The sequence below is a fragment of the Chinchilla lanigera genome, unplaced genomic scaffold (genome assembly GCF_000276665.1).
Source record: "Chinchilla lanigera isolate Chin_1 unplaced genomic scaffold, ChiLan1.0 scaffold00148, whole genome shotgun sequence".
In the NCBI taxonomy this organism is placed as follows: Eukaryota; Metazoa; Chordata; class Mammalia; order Rodentia; family Chinchillidae; genus Chinchilla; species Chinchilla lanigera.
This window is the reverse complement of record NW_004955549.1, coordinates 896102-910612: the sequence shown is the minus strand read 5'-3', so window position 1 is coordinate 910612 and position 14511 is coordinate 896102. Positions and strand designations below refer to the sequence as shown.

The following is a 14511-nucleotide window of genomic DNA, read 5'->3' as shown; positions in this document are numbered from 1 at the left end:
ACTGAGATTAATGTGATCTGAGACACGTGTCTGTCCTTCCTTTCCTCTCAGAGACCGTTGGTTGCAGAAGAGCTCATCATACAGAGATTAGCTCAGTAGCCAAGCACACAGTGAAAGCATATGTCAGTGAAAACCAAGAGAGATGTTAGACTGCAACCTAGTCTTCAAAATAGATATGAAATATCAATCATTAAGAGAAATTGTGGGCAACCAGCCAAGAACAATAAATGATCAAGAAATCATGATGTGTATTCTACACTCAAAATATCACACTGCACTCTGTTTCATATTATCAATAAACATATAAAAGATTATGGCTCCAAAAGGGGAAATGGACAAAAGAATATATAATAAATTTAGGATGCCTAAATTATAAAATATATCATAAAGACTGCAAAATAAAAAACAAGACACAGAGACAAAATTAATTACTAGCAATGTTTTCATAGTTCTCATGTGCAGGATATATAAAATTTTCTTTAAATCAATTATAAAAGCTTAATAGTAATATAATGATAAGCACATTATTTGATCAGGAAATTCACCAAAGACAATATCAAAGTAAAACATTTGTAAAAATGTTCAAACTAATTAAACAAAAGTAAAATGCAAATTGAACAATACAGTGTAATAATCAGTACACATATGTGGATTCAGAAGGTCAAAAAGAATATAAATATTAAGTAAGGATAAATATATGCAACAAGTGACATTCCTCATATGGTGCAAAATAAAATAACCATTTTTGGCAATTTTCTAGCAAAATTTACTGAAGCAACATCCACACAACAGAATACAACCCAGAAATTATAATTCTAAGCCTATGCCCTAATTGGATGTTTGTATAGTTATGCCAATGAATACATGATGTTTTATAATATTAGTTAGAATGTTCCAAACCAGAAAAAAATCCTCAAATCTATAAAAGTTGAATGAATAAGTTAATTCATGAATATGCAGATAATGGGCTACTATAAATCCATGAAAATAAGCAATTTGCAAATAAATACAAAAATATGGGTCAATAGCATAAACATAATTTTATGCTAAAGAAGCCAGACACAACTGATAACTGATTGTATGATTTTAGTTACAGTGTGTAAATTTTAAAAATGAGTAAAACAAAGCTACTCTCTCAAAAATTAGGATAGTGGATGTGTTTGTGAATAATAATAAGGCTTTTGATTAAGAGGAAAGAAAAGCGATCACTTGGATATGTTATTCACAGCTTATATACTCAGTGGCATGGTGTTCTTCTGGCTTGTTCATTTTTCTGAAATGTGTGAAGCTGTATATGTGTGATTTGCAGATATCTTTTAAAAGAATATGTTGTTCCGTGGAAAAATATTCAAAAGCTTAGAAATGTTTTTAATTTTCAAAGTAACAAAAAAATAAATCCATTAATCACACATCCTTATTTCATCACTTCACTGTTATTTTCTAGTCTACCAGAAGGCTTATTGTGCCGACTCAGGCTGTCCAAACAGTATTAAGGTTATGGCTCACACAAACTTCAGTGGAATGAGGATTTATACTTAACACGTGTAGCTTAACTCTAATGTAATCCATGTCCATGAAATTGGCAGTCAACAAAAGATCAATAAAATAAACACCTTATGTTGGCTCTGCATCACTTTTATCACAGTATCATAAAGAATACAGCCATCTGTAAATATACATTTTCCCCAAGAATAATATTAACTGCAAATGTTTAGGCTTGAATTTTAATTTTAATTGGACCATTGGTAAGAATTTTGGGGAAGGAGTTGAGAAATGACCTTCGTGGTGAAAATAATATAGCCTTAGTGACAGAGCCATAGCACAGACAAAGGGGAAATAAATTGCAAAAAAATGAGCACCTGCATTTTGGAGACAGTTTAAAATTTGCTAGGCTATGCTGCTTTTCTTAATGATTTTTTGAAAATACAAAATAATAGATGAGAAGGCATATTTGTTCCATTTTCAGGATGTACAGAGTTATGTAGAATCAGATCAGTTAACATCAGCCTAAAAATCACGGAATGCTCACACAGTGCACGTCTTTTTGCAAAAATCAGCCCTCGCATTTCAGATGAGAGGTCCTCATTCCTCCAGCTCCTGCAAAGATGGCCTGCTGACAGATCACATCTGAATGCTTCTTCAGACATTGCCCATTGCAGAAAGAAACTGCTTTTCTCATGGCTGGGAACCTTGTATTAATCAGTTTTCCTGTCACAGGAAAACTAGCTAACACCCACAACTTCAAGAAAGAAGGATTTATTTTGTCTCATGATATAAATGAGACAGTTACCAGTTGTGGCTGTCATGAAAGAAGCAGCATGTAAAGTTCATGGCTGGCATGGAAGGAGCAGCATGGTGAACATGCATGGTAGAGAAAAGATGCTCACAGAATGGTGGTGAGGAAGCAGAAGCTGAGAGGAGACACAATTCCAGTGGCACCCTTCTTCCACCAGGCCCAAACTCCTAGCCACACCTTTAGCTTTGAACTCATCAATGTATCAAACCACTGATGAATAAAATACCCCCATCATCCTATTACCTACCATTAGCCCCACCTCTGAACATCTGAGACTTTTAGGGATATCCTAGATCTGAACACAACATTCCCCAATCTGTAGTGTATTTATGATGGTAAGTGTCAAAGAAAAATTATATCAAACAAATTAAAAGAAAATGAAATAGTTTATTGAGGATGATTTGATTCTGGAATAAAAGTATTACAACAGGGGACAAATATTGAATTGAATTCAAGTGAAATATGAGGAAGGAAAGTTTTAAGCACTGGTAATTGGTAAGCTGTCAAAACCAACTAAACAAGTTTAGGGAGGAGATCAGTCAGTGCAACACAGCCAACTATTGTATTAATTGGTACCTATGAAAGTTAGGCTCCTACCCCCTCAGAGTCTGAGAATTAAGGCCCTATCTTTCTTGATGATTGCACTCTAAAGGGTGACTCTCACATCTTGAGAAAGACATTCCTGGGCTATTCAACTGACAACACAGTGGAAAAGATTTCCCTCTCAAATAGACAGAGAAAGTATTTGCTTTCTAAACCAAATAAGAAAGGAAGGCTAGAAGTCTGCGGTAAAGAAGAAGCCTGTTTGTAGCATAGCTATCCTCAGCAAAAAGGGTTAGGGTTAAGGTTAGGGTTAGCCATCTCAGTCAAATGCCCCTGTGAAGTCAGCCCCATGCTGCAGTGTGGGACATGTCTATAGGACTATTAAAACACCAGGTGCCCTGTGGAATTATCTGAATCCTCTTTGGAACTGTACTCCTACATTGTCCCTATAACTCCTGTTTTTTACCCCTCATCTTAATCTTCAGGACACTTCTGACTTGAAATATTATTTCCTAATGTTTATGTTTTTTTGTCCTCACTAACATTAAACATTTTGGATGATATAACAATTCATATTGGATTTACTGACTTTAATATTTATAGTAGCTGTACCTGGATTAAGAATATGCACTTTGGAAATACCAATTAACCATTTTTTTTGAAACTCCTCAAAAGTAATGAACACCTGATATAAGGGAATAGTGAAAAGAAAGAAGGGTAAAATTATGTATATATGTGTACATAGGATAGCTAACATAGTTGTACTACTGACTTCTATCACTTTATTCAAAGGAATAGTCAATGATTAATTATTTGATCAGTCTTACATGGCTATATTTGTTTTCCTGAGTCACCACTTTGAAGATATCAATATGTACTACAACAACCACTGCCAATTTCCTATCACCTTGTCTGAAATTTAGCACTGCTTGTATTGTTTTTGTGTTATTTTGTAAATGTATGTTTGTTCATATGTTTTCATTCTTTTATTTTTAAAATAAAAAAATTGAATTACTTAATATAGAAAAAGAAAGTGAGTCAGAATTCTACCTACCGTTATTACCTTGGGTAATTTGATTTTATTTCTGATTTAAAAAGTAAGACATTTGTATATTTATGATGGCTTAGATCTAAAATGTCCTCCAAAGTCTCAGCTGTTGATGCAGAAGTTCCTTGGGAAAGTGATTGGATCCCAGGGGTTCTGTCCTCATCAGTGGTTCGATCTTCTAAGGAGTTCATAGTGCAATGCAGTGTTCAGAGGTGAAGCCCGGTCAGAAGAGCCAGGACCCTGGGGGTGTGACCCAGAATGTCATGTTCTTCCTCCCAGCTTCTCCCTGTTGTTGCTGCTTAGCAGCTGCCAGGGGTTGATTGGCCCTCCTCTGCCATGTGCTTCCAGCATGCTATTTCTCTCTTGGAGCCGGTCAGCCATAGACTAAACTCACTGAAAACAATACGCCCAAGGAAACCTCTTTATTTATTTATTTATTTAATTTTAAAGATAAAAGTAGGAAAACATATTAACAAACACACATACATTTATAAAATAACACAAAAACAATACAAGCAATACAGAATTTCAGATAAGATGATAGGAAATTAACGATTGTTGTATTACATACTGATATCTTCAAATTGATTACTCAGGTAAAGAAATATAGGCATGTAAGACTGATCAAACAGTTAAACATTAACTGTTCCTTTCAATAAAGCAATAGAAATCAGTAGTACAACAATCTTAGCTATCCTGAATATGCATACATATATAAGTATTTTTTCCTTCTTTCTTCTTTTCTGTTTTCCCTCATCCCAGTTGTTCTTTCCTTTTGAGCAGTTTCCTACCCTTTCATAATATCTATTGTGCCTCCTAGATTTTATTCACTCTTTTAGGTTCTTACACTAGTGAGACAATGCAGTGTTTACACATGTGGGTCTGATTTATTTCACTTATAAATATGGTCTCTAGTTGTGTCCATTTACCTATAAAATCTTTGAGTTTAAACTTTCTTTATAGCTGAGTAATATTCCATTGTATAAAAATACCACAACTTTTTTATCCAGTCTTCTGTTGATGAGCATTTGGGTCACTTCCACAATTTAGTTATTACAAATTGTGCTGCTATAAACATAGGTCCACATACATCGCTGTGATATATTTTCAGTTCTTCTGCAAAAACACCCAAAAAGGAAATAGCTGGGTGGAAGGGGACCTGTAGTCCTAGTTTACTGAGGAATCCCCAGACTGATTTCCACACAGGTTTAACCAATCTACACTCCCACCAACAGTGCAGAGAAAGCAGGTAAAAATCTTGAAGACATAGAGGTAGGCAGAGAGTTCATGAACAAAAACCAAACTGCACAGGAAATACTTTAAAGAATCAACAACTGGGATTTCATTCTACTGAAAAGATTCTGCACATCTAAACAAATAACCAGCAGACTAAAAAGAAAACCCACAAACTGGGAAAAAATTTTAGCCAACTATCCCTTCGACAAAGGACTTCTATCTAGAACATATAAAGAATTAAAAAAAAAATCAGCCCCCTTAAATTCAAAGACCCAGTACAAAAATGGGCATCTGAGATGAACATACATTTCTCAGATAACGAAATACACATGGTAAAAAAATACATGAAAAAATGTTCAACATCATTAGTCCTTTGGGAAATACAAATTAAAACAACACTGAGATTCCACCTCAGCCGAGAAAGAATGGATATAATTAAGAATTAAGCCAATAACAAATACTGGCATGTCTGTGGAGAAAATGGAACCTCTCCTTCTTTAAATTTTAGGTGTCAGGTATTTTGGGCACAGTGATCTGTGTATTGTATTAATAAATCTGATTAATGCAATATTCAAAAAGAGTTTTCTCTGGCAAATTAATGAGTGCAGATGTGTTAAGATTTTAACTCATGTAATGGGGACAGTTGCATTTTAAAATAGTGGGATTTTTGAAAAAGTAATTTTTTCTATTCATTTTTTAATCTTATAAGATTCAAGAAGATTGTTCCCTTTCTCTGAAATACACTTCAAACTGAATATTAAAGCTATTTCAAAATTAAAATCCAATTTTAATTCACTGGTAAATATTGAGGGTGGTAGTCATTTTCTTTTTCTTTTTTTTAAGACATTCACTATCAGGTCAAATAAGAATAAAATAGTTTTTAAATAAATATGACCCAGAGAAGAGTTGAGAAAGACAGATGGATTTACATGAATTTTAAAGGAGTTCAAAGGGTAGGTGCTCTTTGTGGAATATTTACAGCACTAGAAAATACATATCTTGAAAAACTAACCCCATGTGATGGGGTTAGAAGGTGGGACATTTGCAGTTATTTAAATCCCCAGGTAAGGCCCCTTTGAATGAGATTTTTGTCCCAAAAAGGATGAGTCAGAAAACCAGCCTGCTCCCTTTCCATTACTTGAGGGTGCACAGAGGATGTCAAGCTGCTTTTCAAGAAGGCCCCTATTTTTAAAAAAAATTATGTGTGTGTGTATAGAAGGATAGTTGGAATAATTGTATTGCTGATATCTATTGGTTTATTAAAAGGAAGACTTAATGCTTAAATTTATGACAAAATTTGCATGCTTATATTTGGTAATCTGAACAACTGCTTTGAAGAGAAACATATGCTGTTTTTTTTTTTGTTGTTGTTTTTTGGTTTTTCTCCAGTACCGGGAACCGAACTCACAACCTTGCGCTTGCCAGGCAGGCGCTTTTGCCGCTGAGCTAAATCCCCAGCCCCCGAGAAACATATGCAATAAAACAACCCTTGGTGAAGTCCTATCACCTTGTTTACCAAAATTCTGTGTCATTTCTAATTTTTTAAATTATTTTTTGTTCTCTTTAATGGTTTGATCAATCATGCATTCTTTTTTATTTAAAGATAAAAGAATAAAAACATTAACAAACACACAGACATATAAAAAACAACATAAGAACAATAAGCACAATACAGAATTTCAGACAAGGTGATAGTAAGTTAGCAATGGTTGTTGTGTTACATATAGTTATCTTCAAATTGGTTACTCAGATAAACAAATATAGGCAGGTAAGATTGATCAAATGATTAAACATTGTCTGTTCCTTTCAATAAAGCAATAAAAATTAGTAGTACAAATATTCTAGCTATTTTGTGTATGCATATATACATATTATCCCTCCTTTCTCACAGTCTTACATCTGGTAATTTGAGCAGTTTCGTTGAAGATAACAATGTGTAATATAGCAACCACTGTTAATTACGATCATTTTGTTTTGCAGCCCTGTATCATTTTTATCGTCTTTGTGTTGTTTTGATTTTGTCTATGTTGTTGTTATTTTATTATTTTTTATTTTCTTTAAAATTAAAAATTAAAAAAGTAAAACTAAGGCACCATGATATACAATTACAGCTATGAAAAGTAAATTTCTGTGTCCTATAAGCCATCCAATCTATGACACTTTGTCACAGTGGGCAAATTTAAGAAACAAGGTTTAACCTTATTAAAATCTAAGAATCAGCCCATTATAAATCTGTAGGAGTAAATTACATTGATAAATTAATCAACACATAATGTACATGAACTTTGCAGCTTGTAGAACAAAGAAGGGATGATATTGATGATCTTGGTCTAGACTGCTACACTGAACTCCTTGGAACTACATCTACTACTTGGGAATAATCTTTGCAAATATAATGTTGAGTTCCTTCAAAATAAGTTTATACATAAGGAAATTTGGAATGTTAAGAAATCACAGTAATATTTTAAAAGAATTATGAATTAAAATATATGTTGTCATAAAAATTGAATATTTAGAACTGAACAGTAATGAACTGATTATATATTTAACTTGTGGGTTGCCGTTGAAGTATCAGTTAGAATGAAATTTATGGCCATAACGAACATTTTGGAAAATATAAAATAATGAAAACTAATGCTGTAAAAAATCCATTTTATACTAGTAACAGAAAGTCACATAAATATAAATATGAAGGAAAAAATAATAGGAAATGGGCAAGAAGGAGTAGAAAAATAATAATGAATAATGATCAAATTACTAAGTAGCTCACTGAAAATGCATATCTGTAGCAGCTTTGATTATAAAAGTAAAACAAAAAGATAGGAATGGCCCATTTAATAACAAAATTGAGATGCACATTGCAAACAATTTATATATACATATATAATTATATAATATCTTGGATGATAAAGTGAAAGGGACAATTACCTAGAAAGCTCATCAAATCATGTAGAACACAACACTTAAGTCCATATGACTAGTATGAATTAACAAACTAACACTGATAAATAAATAATGACCAGTCAAAACAAAACACAAGTGTGAAAAATAAAAATAGGACTGCTTAGGCCATAAGCATATTCATATATTACAAAATATGCGTTCACCACTCAATAGAGATAACTGTGAAATAAACTATGGCAAAAGTAAGTAAATAAAACTAAAAACAATTAAGCTTCTGGAAAATGGTACATCTATCTGTCCAGGAAACGTATGTCATGAATAAATGTCACTAGAGCAACACATTCTTCATTAGACCCTCTTAATTTAATGTACAATTCCATCTATTTTTGACAAGAAACTTAGATGTAAAAGTAAAATTCTTAAATTAGTCCAAATCATATCTTATTAACTTACAGCACGGATAATTTTGAACATAAAGCAAACTTATTTCACAACTCAGTAAGAGTCTTTTGGTCTTAAGGAAACTGCAGTGTCATTTATTAGGTTGAGCTCACTGACCTCCACATGTTATTTCTTTACTTTCTCTGGTGCAAAAATGACACTGCTGTATTGGCCATGAAAGCAGCACTAAGCTCCACTGAGCTGTGTTAGGGAACTGCATGTACACTTTGTGCTTCTTCGGCGTAAACATTCAGGCAAAATCACGTGTTTGTGTTAAGTGAGCTATTTTAGCACTATGAATTGTTCTACTTTCCTGCCAAAGTTAATAGACTAAAATATTCTAACACATTCCTGGGAAGAAGCTTTGTGTAGGATTCAACAGGAGCTAGGTTGGGTTGCTCAACGACAGAATATTGAATTGTACCCTCTGTGTGCCAGTGATGGCTTTTCCCTCCCAAGTATTTATTCGTGCCAAGGTAACTAAATAAAGTGTCCTTTCCTCTCTCGTTCCTTAGTAACACTGTTATATATCATGTGAAATGCACGGTTGTAATTAAATAACTCTTACTCTGTTGCTAGTGCTGTCAAGTCCATGTTTATACACTTCTCAGTATTTTCAGGGTCCACTGATTTTTCCTTACTTCCTTTCATGAGTATCAATCCCCCACTTTTAAATCAACTGCTGTCCTTTCCCACCCTAGGCCTGTGCCTACTGCTCTGTAACCTGCAAATTCCTTCTCATTTTGTTTTTCTGATTCCCCTTGAACACGTCCTTGTAGTCCCCTGGCTGAGTGAACCCCATTTCTCTTACTTCTGTAGCACCTTGCACAGGCCTCTCAGAGTATAGGGATTATTTGTAAGCCTTAAAGTTCTGCACTACTGCAGAGAAATATGTATAGTGCATATTAATAAATATGTATATTACACTTAACATGTATATACGTATATTAATCTAATTGTGGTGTGAAAGACTTAATGCCACAGTTAGGAACAATTCATGCAGCCTGACTTCCACTCTTATCACAGCCATAGGATGCCAGAGAAGCTCTGTTGGCTCCTGAAAAGAAAGGAAATTGAAGAGAAGGTGAGTCTTTTCAAGTACCACCATACATACCAAGAGTTGTCTTGTGCACCACCCAATACATAGAATGAAGCAGCTTCACCTTTGACTATCTCAGCTGCATATTACAAGTAAGAAAATAAAGTCCCAGGTTTCTTTGTTTACTCCAGCCCAATAACTTTTTCCTCTTGTAGAAGAAAATAAAATATTTTTCTTTATAGAACAGTTTCTTTCTCAGATCAAAAATCTCTTTCTGACCCAAAAACAACTGGATCAGCAACTTCTCAACTAAACCTTCATTTTCGTTTTCCCCTTTCCTTTTCTTTTAAAGAAACACTAAAGAAGAAAAAAAATCTAAAATAGATATGCTCATGAAAAGCAAATTTAGATACCACAGTTTTTAGAGACTGTTCAGAGTGAGGGACACCAGTAACAAGTTAGCTCATCTGGCTGAAAATCTGGTGCTTGGGTAACAAAGGAATAGATTCAGTTCATGAATACACATGTCCTTACTTCGACTTCAATACTCTGTGTTATCAGATACCTCCTGAATATGAGGACTATAAAAGGACATAGCCTGCCTGGCAAGCGCAAGGTCGTGAGTTCGGTTCCCGGTACCGGAGAAAAACCAAAACCAAAAAAAAAAAAAGAATAAACAAAAGGACATAGCATGGCAGACTCACTGAGCTGTAGGGAACACTGCAGTGTTCAGAGTCTACTGGCAAACATCAAGCAGTGTCATCATATCAATGAGGGCTGGGGATGTAGGTCAGTGCAAAGGCCCTCAGTACAATCCCTAATAACAGAATTGGGACAAAAAAGACTGCACAAGATTGTTAGAAGAAGGTCTATATATTCCAGGGGGCACAATTAGTTTGTTGTACTTGAGTTATGTCATGTTTAAATCATTCTTTGCAGAAGTGTTACCAGGTATATAACCCAACATGAAAGTCTATGGTTTCCATTCAATACTTCTAACCTGAACTTTTAAGAAGGTAATAAACATGACATCATTAAAAATTGCTATATTATGTGCTGAATTTACAATGATTATAAGTGCTTAATAAAAGCCCACAAGATTTTGTAATTAGAAACATCAAGTTTTATACTTAAATCTCAAATTTTAAAGGAATGAATTTTTATCAAACATTCAGACTTGCTGGCTTAAAAAAAATCTTCTAATGACAGCTTATAGATCCCAAATATGTTTTACTTCAGTATTTATGATATGTTATAATGAAAATTTCTGCTTAAAATGAGTTACATGGAGAATTAGAGAATACTAGAGCACACAGTTGTTACAGAATTTGTTAGTATAAGTTATTTTCTGTTAGTGAAAATGCAGGTGTTCTAACTATGTAATAAAGCCTGTGGAAATTACTTATTTTTTAGCCTTAGGAAAAATATTGCAATAAACTTAACTATGTATAATATGGGGAGCAAAGTAATTCTATCATGAAAAGCGACTGTGAGAAAGAAATGACTCAATTGTTTGACTGAGCAGGAGATCTTAGCACAGCACTGAACAATTAGCAATAATTAGAAAGGTCATTATTATAATAACAGCCATATTTTTCATTTATGTACTTGAATTCCTTCATGCACATTTACTGAGCTTTTGCTTAGCATGTGTAACATGGTAACATAAAGATGTAGTGAGCAATTTGTTTTCATGGCGTCCACAGTTCACCACGAAACATCTTTGTTCAAAACCAACTTCGGGGGGCTGGGGATTTAGCTCAGCGGCAAAGCGCCTGCCTGACAAGCGCAGGTCGTGAGTTCGGTTCCCGGCACCGGAGAAAAACCAAAAAACCAAAAAACAAAACAAAACAAAACAAAAACAAAACAAAAAAAAAAAAAACAACAACTTCGCTGGTGTTGTTCCAGCTGTTGAAGAAAAGTGTCATGGGGGATGGAGGAAGGAGCGTCATCTTCATCCGACCTGTGAAAGGGAGGGCACTGCCTAAGGAAACCCTGAAGAGCGTAGGCACTTCAGAGATGGATGGATTTAAATAAACAAAGCAGAAGGAAGACATCATGAATAGAGGAATGGGGCAAGGAAACTATTTTGAAATTGAAAGTAGCCCTCTATAGTTGAAACACGTCATGTCCTGGATTCCAGTTTTGGCAAAGAGATTACATCATCGTTCACCTCGTGCAGAATTTGAAGGGGTTGTCTTAGTTCAGCCTATTGAAAATGAAAAATTTGGAACAGCAGGAGAGGTTTTGAGGAAGGGAGAATAATCACCTACAAAAATAGATGCCAGAGAGATAATTCTCGTTTCAGTGCAAAGGACAAACAGGGAAGATTAAAAAAAAAAAAAAAAATGGAGAAAATGAGACTGAAGAATATAGATCAAATTCTCTTCTCCAGAAAAGTAAAAACCTGGAGATAAAGAAAATAGTGTGAGACAGACATTGAAAGATTACTAGAAACAGTCACTTATTGAGGTGATTTCTGACATGAAGAGAAAGAGCACAATGTTTTTATCAAGTACAGATGAGGAACTTGACAGGTTAAATAATTTTTCCAAGGTCAAATGCCTCCTTTAAAATATCACATCTTCTCTCTCATTGAGCACTTTTTTTTTCTCTTTTTGATGTTCAGTATGGAACCCCTTGCTTCACACATACTAAGAACTCAGCCACTGAGCTGTATCTCCAGGCTTGCCTTACGAATTCTTATTCCCACACCTGTGGAGTTCTTTTTCCACAGTGTCCACATCCTTTCTTAGGGCAACGAAGATCACGTGCACAAGAGTATCTGATTATATAAATGTCCCCTTCCCTGCTTCCCGGGATATAGTGCTAATATTTAAAATAAGCCGTAGGGATGTAATGAAGCTGGTTTTGCTCCACTTCTGGTTTAGAGAATGTACCACAAAAGGAACAAGCATACTGGTGAGTTCTGTTCTCATCTCTACTATGTCAGGCACATTTAATTAGTGGCAAAAATAGAAAGGCATATTTAGCTCCTTATTCAGCAAGAACTGAAAAGACACCAGATTAGAGGCACAGCAAGATACAAAGATTGACATTCTGACAAAGCCTTCTCTCTGAGACGAACATCCGAAAATGATGACTCAGGCAAATTATCTGCTAATTGCTGACCAGGTTTTAACTAGGTCAGCTCCAAATAAGGACATACATTGAGCTCGATAGAAGAAATGCTTGTTACCTGATTTGGTTTAGATAGGATCGGCAGAATTGGGGTTAGATGACAAGAAACATTTAGGGCTGCACTGTGACGCAAGTTTAATGACTCAAGTTTTTAAAGAAAGAGGCATTTAAAATGAGACATTTTTCCAAGAAAACTGAACATTTTTCCCGATATGTTTATTTTGTTTTTTTGTTGTTCCACAACAACTTACCACGTATTTTGCAGCTTAAATGTAATACAGGACATTATCTCATAGTCTCCGGGGTCAGGATTCTGGACTTCGGTTACCCAAATCCTCTGTTCTGGCCTTGCCAGGATGAAATCAGTCTTGTTGGAGATCTTCCAGGTTCCTAGCTTATTGATATAATTCAGCTTTTGTTTTAATTGTAGGTCTGAGATTGAGCTCTTGGAGGTGAGTCTCTTTTTCCATAACATGACAACCTTCTTAAGACTAGAAAGAGAATATCTCTGTTGCTCTAAATCCATCCTTTGTTTTTCATCTCTGATTGATGTATTCTGTTTCCCAGCTTTTAGCAGATCAGGTATGGTCTACCCTTTTGTTTAAACTCAAAGCAACTGTTGAAGAGATTTGATCAAATTTTTGAAACACCTTCACCTTTGGAATTCAAAATACCGTAATACCCAGAGGAATATTCATCATACTCATTGTTAAGTCTTCTACTCAATATACAACAGGATACAGCAGAAAGAAGAAATCCTGAAGTCAATTTAGAATCTTGTCTGGCACAATACTTATATGTAGATGTACTTCTAAGGTGTCTAATATTCACCGTAACTAATACCAGATGTGGAGAAGTCCAAAATTATTCTACTGTGAGACCGGATCCAGAAGCTGACCTATATTCTACTCTAGAATCTAGTTCTAAATCCTAGACTCTTCATCTCAAAAGGGAAACAATGAATAGTTACAGTGTTTCAGTGTCATCAGTGTGTAATGGCATTAAAATGTCTCCTGTCAGGGGCTGGGGATTTAGCTCAGCGGCACAGCACCTGCCTGGCAAGCGCAAGGTTGTGAGTTCAGTTCCCAGTACTGGAAACCCCTCCCCACCTGCAAAAGAAAGACTCCTGTCAGTTCAGGGCACATATGAGGATTGGATAAGAAAATTGTGGTACTTTTATGTAATGGAATATCACTCAGCTATAAAGAAAGATAAACTCGAGGCTTTTATAGGGAAATGGTCACAACTAGAGACCATACTCATAAGTGAAATAAATCAGACCTTCATGGGCAAGTACCGCATTGTCGTACTAGTGTAAAACCTGAAAGAGTTAATTTAAACTAGGAGGTATGATAGACATTGTGAAATGATAGGAAAACACTTAAGGGTAAAGGGCAACTAGGATGTGGGCAAAGAGAAGGGAAAGAAGGAGAAATGTTGTATGTATGTATATACAGGGTAGTTAACATAGTTGATCTACTGTCCTCTATTTCTTTGCTGAAAGAAACTATCAATGAGTCCTTGATTGATCAGTATTGCATGTCTCCATCTGTTTTCATGAGAAACCACTTTGAATATATCAATATGTAATACAAGAAGCATTGTTAATTCCCTACCACTTTGTTTGTAACTCTGTATTGTCTGTACTGTTCTTTTGCTATTTTGTAAATGGTTGTCTGTCTGTTAATGTTTTCCTCCTTTTATTTTTAAAATTAAAAAAATCATATTTAAAAGTTAAAAAAAATGTCTCCTGGTATACAGTAAATGCTCAGAAAAGTTGGCCAATTAGTGATCCAGTTGTAATCTCTGACTGTAGAGGTGTGAAGATAAGTCATGTGAAGGACATATGAATAGACAAGGATA

The 14511-nt window shown here is 34.8% G+C and overlaps 1 long non-coding RNA gene across 6 annotated transcripts in view; it reads left to right on the top strand.

The window, feature by feature from the left end:
- The window catches only part of LOC102009425, a 94565-nt gene that overhangs the window by 8530 nt on the left and 71524 nt on the right, over positions 1–14511 (top strand). The window contains exons 3-4 of one of the 6 annotated variants that reach the window (XR_001232253.1): positions 9495–9552; positions 13079–13100. The exons of 1 other annotated variant lie outside the window; for it this stretch is intronic. This is a non-coding gene — a long non-coding RNA (uncharacterized LOC102009425). Of the gene's footprint in view, positions 1–9494; positions 9553–11213; positions 11242–11415; positions 14027–14511 lie in introns of those variants that run through there. 4 more of the 6 variants (XR_001232254.1, XR_264914.2, XR_001232256.1 and 1 more) reach the window with 4 other exon arrangements.